The following is a 6,000-nucleotide window of genomic DNA, read 5'->3' as shown; positions in this document are numbered from 1 at the left end:
GGAAAAACATACATGCTGTTATGGAAGTAAATATTTTGATACACAAGATGTTGCTTACTATAAAGGTATCAACCACTACATGTGTCATTCAAACTGGAAAAACTTCTAATATAGGCAAAGTTTTTGATGCAGTTCGGACAAAGTACCAAGTCGAAAAAAGTAAAATTAAGAAATTCACACAATTCGACTTTCGTTTGGGTATCTATGGGTGCATGTGTGTGCGTGTGCGTGTGCGTGTTTGATACTACTACGGGAAGTGTCTGGGGACGAAAATGTTTTTGGGATGAATCAAGTACATTGAACGTTTATCGTCATGTATGGTGTCTATAAGTGGGATGAATTGTAATCTATATATGCTGAAAAATTCTCGGCATGTTTGGAATAATTACCGAATCGAAAAGCTACTTTAAAGTAAAACCATCAAATAGCAGCCCCCCCCCCCCCCACCTCCCCGCCAAAACAAAAATACTCAACATTATATACCCTCTTATTGTTCAATATTACCATCTTATTATGTGATATTACCTTGTGAAATGTTTAATAAAATCATCTTATTATTAACAGAATGAAACAACCCCGTTAAACATTTCATTATCTGATTATACTGTACATGGCTTGTAACTGTTTTCGTCTATCCCAAATAACTATTTTATACTCCTCAGTTTAGCAGAGAAATCTGGATTTTACATGCATGGTTTTCAGTGGCGTAGCCAGCTGGGAAATGGGAGGCGGAATCTATACAGTCCTCTCAGGAAGAACTCGCCCGATCCCGGCCCTCCCCAAGAAAAAAATGTGTGAAAAGTTCATGTTCAATTTATAATCTAATGCAACGCACTGGGGAGGGGGAGTCAAGGGAAAGGGGATACTCTCTATAAGGTGTCACGATTCTGGAAATAGTAATAGTTTACAAAGCATATTTTCATGAAAAGTAATAAGGTTCAGTATTGTAACATTTTTATGATCCAACTGCAGAAACAGTACTATTTTGAGTGATTTTAAAATCTTGAAGGTACAGGGATGAAGGGGGGGGGGGGTTCAAAAGTATACATCTATATAATAAACGAAGACGATTGTTACATGTTTTGTTTACTTTCTATTTATTTAAATGAAGTCCTGATAAATATTTGATACAATCAATATGGAAAAATGTGCAAAATAATTACTGCCTAAAAGCAGCTTTCAACTTCTAACGACATGACATTTTTGGTTGTTGCAATAAGTGTACATATGGAATGTAATAGGCAGTGGCGAGTGTCGTTGTGTTTACTGCCATATACGTTTGTTGTTGTTGATGTTCTTGTGTGTGTTCGAGCATGTATTTGTATTTTTTCATTCTTAGAGGCGAAACAAACATTAATAGTGTAGTAAATATACCGGTAACGATTTCTCGACTGAACCCTAACTTTTTACTCACATATGCTTGAAGATGATTTCGAATCGAATCAAGCCCGAGTCATTCATGAATTAGAGACATTTCTTATATATAGGCTTGCCTAGCTGAAGGTTTATTTTGTTTCGGCATCATCTGCAGTACGTACGCAGCAACTATACCATAATAACGTTTTGTTATCAATTCTTCAGCGTTAGTGAGTTCAGGTTTGGCCCCAACCACATGAGATGGGATATTACATCTCTCTGATTCTTCTTCTTCATCATCTTCTTCTTCTTTTAGATGATACACTGCCGGCAATTTATGATCAAGTGTTTGTTATCGGAAGTTATTTAAGATTGCTTTATCCAAATCAATCAACAGAGACGGGTTCTATCGTATAATAGGATTATTTCTTCCTCTTTGGCGTTCCATGGTATATCGTAACTGATCTTATCTCTCAGGCTGAGAGGCACCTCTCATAGCGACGCCACGTATCTGCCTTGAAAACTCATCTATAAAAAGACGGAAAAAAGGAGAGAAAAAACCTTTAGAACCGTTGATAAGAGTATCTCGAGAAACGTGATACAATCTCATTCTTTACAAAAACATAAAATAAAAATATAAAACCCCTTTTTTTCTTCAACATAAATATATAACAGCATATATTTTTTATTTTTGTTGTAAATTTTCTTCCTTATATATCAACATACATTTACAATCCACGTTCCTATAGTAAAATCACAAGGGATTAATGTTGACAGCATAGAAGGGTGAAGGGTGCTGAACTAATAATTAACCATACTAAAAAATGTAGAAAATATCAAACTCTCGGAAATATTACATAAAGCTGAAAGTGTACGCTTCGGACATTTTTCTGCTGATCAAACTCTTTTTTTTATATTTGTCTCAAACCAACCTTTGTGATGACGGGTTGCTTATAATATGGAATTCTTAGTATAATTGTCCGCCCATTGTGGCAGTTGCAAACGTCGCTGCAAAGGAAAATTGATTTTATCACCATTAAGAGAAGTGATGTTTGATATCTAAGGGTAGAAATATTTCACTGTCTTCATGTGTCCATTTTCAAGTACAAAGTTAAAAGGTTCGTATATCTTGATCAATACTGCTCAAAAAGAAATTGTAATCTGGACGAAGAAATGGTGAGAAGCGAATGAAATCATTAATTAGTTATTCATATTTAATTATTCATGAAGAAAGACGAACTAATAAACAGGGGCGAACTGGGGTATAACTGGCTACTGCAGGTACCATGGCTCCAACCGGCGGCGCTGGAGCCTTCTGTAACAAGCATCGCATTTCGCGACCAAGATGTCATTGGCCATTTCGGCAACTCGGACCCAGCGGGGCACCGGTTTTGAGCCGGTACACCGGTACACTGGTACATCGGCACACCGGTATATTAATCCGTTCCCTACTCTTGCCATCATTTTGGTGTAAAGACTATAAGGCATATGTCTTATTGTCAGAAATATCGGTATAGGTTTGGTCAAATTGCCGATTGAAGTGTAAAGTTTTATACGTATACAAGGACACCAATGATATCACAAACCATGTACCCCTGAAGGTTAAACTATCTGTTTTCGAATTAGTCAGTCAAGTACCCCATCGGTTTATTAAAGAGTTTTATATAATTGGTTTAGAAGGAAAGTGACAAATAAAATACTGAGACCCCCCCCCCCTTCTCAATAAACCGGCTTGATAAGACGTGAAACTTGCAGCTGTCCAACTGCGAACGAATTTCTTGCCCCCAAAGCAACCTCGTGATATTGAGAAATTACTTAAAATTAATGGACACATTACGGTTATTTATTTGTTTTAGTTATGGTCTTGTTTGTTAGCCTATAAGTGACGTTCATAGAGCATTAAACTGTGTTTAAGGACCAATTAATTTGTTGATCATTTGTCAAAAGAATTTAACTGTTTCATGGTCAGATCAATTAATATACAGTTACATAGGTCTATGTGGTCAGTGCAACTGCAGCCCAATGACTGCTACTTCAACTTGAGTACCTCGAGTTTTGAAATAAAAGGTATATTTCTCGTGTGTTGAATTAAGAGGAACTTTGACAATTTGCGCTCAGTTATCGTCAACTTTTGACTGTTTCATGCATATAAGAACACAACAAGCACATCAAAGACGAAAAGACCAAACTTGTAGTTTATTTGTTGATTTCTATTTTTCTATTATTGTTGTTGTAAATAGCAAAGACATTTGATTTATGAAGAAATTATACTTTCTCTTCTTTTCTCTTTCCATACTATATACTACTCAGTCCGTTTTCCGTTATTCATTGACTGTTTTTGTAATTATTACATTTAGTTATATAAAGTGGTTGTCCATCTCGCTGAAGAACTTCATTTCGTCGAGTGAAGAATACTTCAACGCATAAATTTCGATTCGGTTCTTATACGCGAGTGAAATGGCTTCGTTATTTCACGGTAGTATTTAGGTATAATTTTGAGTGTAACGCCTGGCTGATATACACTCTATATAAATGTAGACTTTTTTTAGATATTATGGTATGTACGGTTTTTCCTTGGTGAATCGGACAGCCGGCGACGTAGATTAACTTGCTACTAAACGAATTTTACTTTTGTTGATGCTACTGTGGCCCAGATGAATATATGGTTGAAAATTTGAACATTTTTAATCTCAAAATTTCGACTCTTTTGCACGAAACATTACTTTTCATATGAGTTTTGAATTTTCTTATAAAGCTCGACTTTTCTCTCGAATTTGATACCGATATTACTGGGTCTCTTTTTTTACCACAAAATGCCGACTTTTTTCTTGTAGGTTTGTAACAACAACTTATTTCAACATTTTGTTTTTAATTTCAACTTTTTAAGTCAAATTTTCGACTTTGCTATCAAACGGTTGCTTGCTTATCTCAGGAAATCAAATACTTTATCCACAAACTGCCACTGTGTCCTACAATATTATGATACGGATGTGTCGACGTATTCCTTGGTATTGCAAGCTGACGTTTTATCTCAGACGCTCGATTATTTACATGAACCATTCAGACCCTTGAAACAGGATTCGCCTTGTGTACTTTACGTCTTTGTGAAAAGGTATTGTTCGTTTAATATTAGAATCTCCTCCAACAGTTCTCAGTGTGAATAAAGTATATGATGGACGCTAATGGTGTTAGTCAATTCACATCAAACCTTTGTCTTCCTAATGCAAGCAAGTTAACCAGCATGTCATGCATTCACATCGTTAGCGTTATACTGTATTATTGGTTCGAAGTCATCAATAGCATTGTGGCGTAAGCCTATTTGGTAAATATATAAACCTGTCAACCCACCCCCCCCCTCCACCAACCCCCAAACAACAACAACAACAGTCTCTTTAGCGTGCTTCAATTTAATCAAACTCATTGCACTGTAACGAAATCCTTTCCTTATTATTATACTTTGCTTCAAAGTCATTAATAGCATTTTAATGTAAGCCTATTGTACATTTAGATCAATCAAAGAAAACCCAACTCCTTCAATGTGTGTTGCGAAGTTATAAAGAAGCATTAGAAGCTTGTTTTACATTTAAGTATACTCTCATCCATTGTGCTAATGTGAAAGAAGGTTATTTGGAATTAAAATTGTTAAAATTAGCGGAAATTATTGCAATGAACACACATTGGTCGAACCGTCAAGATAGATTTAGGCCAAGTGTGAAGTAACTGTAGTCTGGTGGGTAGAGCTATATGGACTGGGTAACATGGAGTCCCTGCAGGCTTGAATCCTATACTATAAAGTTAGTTTACGCAATACTTCTTTTCACTTTCTCTTACTCCTGTCTGAAGTCTTTATTTCAGAAGGTGGTTGGCAAACCCCGCATGCGACGACTTCTTTCCAGCTTCACCATCTCCAGATGAAGTTTCAAATTCTTTCTTGTGTTGTACCCAAGAAGGAAAATAATCAAAAAGGTACACTCTTGTGCCCTCATGTTTGGCCGATCGAGACTATATAGGCACGTTAAGCTTGAGGATTACCACTCGGAGGTCTTCCCCTTGGTCGTTTAGGAGGAGGTGCACCCGCTCCAACACTCTCCATAACTATAACGGACAGTGTATAACCTGTCAGAAAAATTATACTATGCGAGAGTGCATATAAAGGTCTAGTGGTGCTGAGATGGGTACCCACAGTGTATACACTACAGTGTGTACAATATCCTACGCACACCGTCTGTAGAAACTTTTCGGCAACGGTTTTCCGAGCTTGATAGTCCAAAACCGCGAATGGGCAGTGAATTATTTGTACGCCTCCCACCAAAAATCACGATATCTGGCCTTTAAAGGCCAGATATCGTGCTAGAGTGCAAGGCACACTGGAGTTCATGAACGCTCCGGTGGTGGGTTCCAGTTGGTAAGCCAGAGAGAGTGATACAACCAAAAGTACGTCTCAAATGACGTCAAAAGCCAGGGAGAATTTTCGGTATTGGCAACTCTATTGTTTTTCATCATTTGGTTGACTCCAAATCCGAATTGTAATTTTTCAGTTTGCTTTTTGTATGTAATTTTGGACGACGAAAAGTTACAAATCAAATGGACTCATTAACCTTTATAACTGGTGCCAAACATCTACCCGGGGAGGGTGGGGGACAA

At 37.0% G+C, this 6,000-nt stretch overlaps 1 long non-coding RNA gene across 1 annotated transcript in view; it reads right to left on the bottom strand.

The window, feature by feature from the left end:
- Positions 1 to 1,070: 1,070 nt before the first annotated feature.
- Positions 1,071 to 6,000, bottom strand: part of LOC139964859 (uncharacterized) — an 88,765-nt gene continuing 83,835 nt past the window's right edge. The window contains exon 3 of the long non-coding RNA XR_011792112.1: positions 1,071 to 1,884. This is a non-coding gene — a long non-coding RNA (uncharacterized lncRNA). The remainder of the gene's footprint in view (positions 1,885 to 6,000) is intronic.

The sequence above is a fragment of the Apostichopus japonicus genome, chromosome 3 (genome assembly GCF_037975245.1).
Source record: "Apostichopus japonicus isolate 1M-3 chromosome 3, ASM3797524v1, whole genome shotgun sequence".
Lineage (NCBI taxonomy): Eukaryota > Metazoa > Echinodermata > Holothuroidea > Aspidochirotida > Stichopodidae > Apostichopus > Apostichopus japonicus.
The sequence above is the reverse complement of the archived record's forward strand: the minus strand, read 5'-3'. Positions and strand labels throughout refer to the sequence as shown.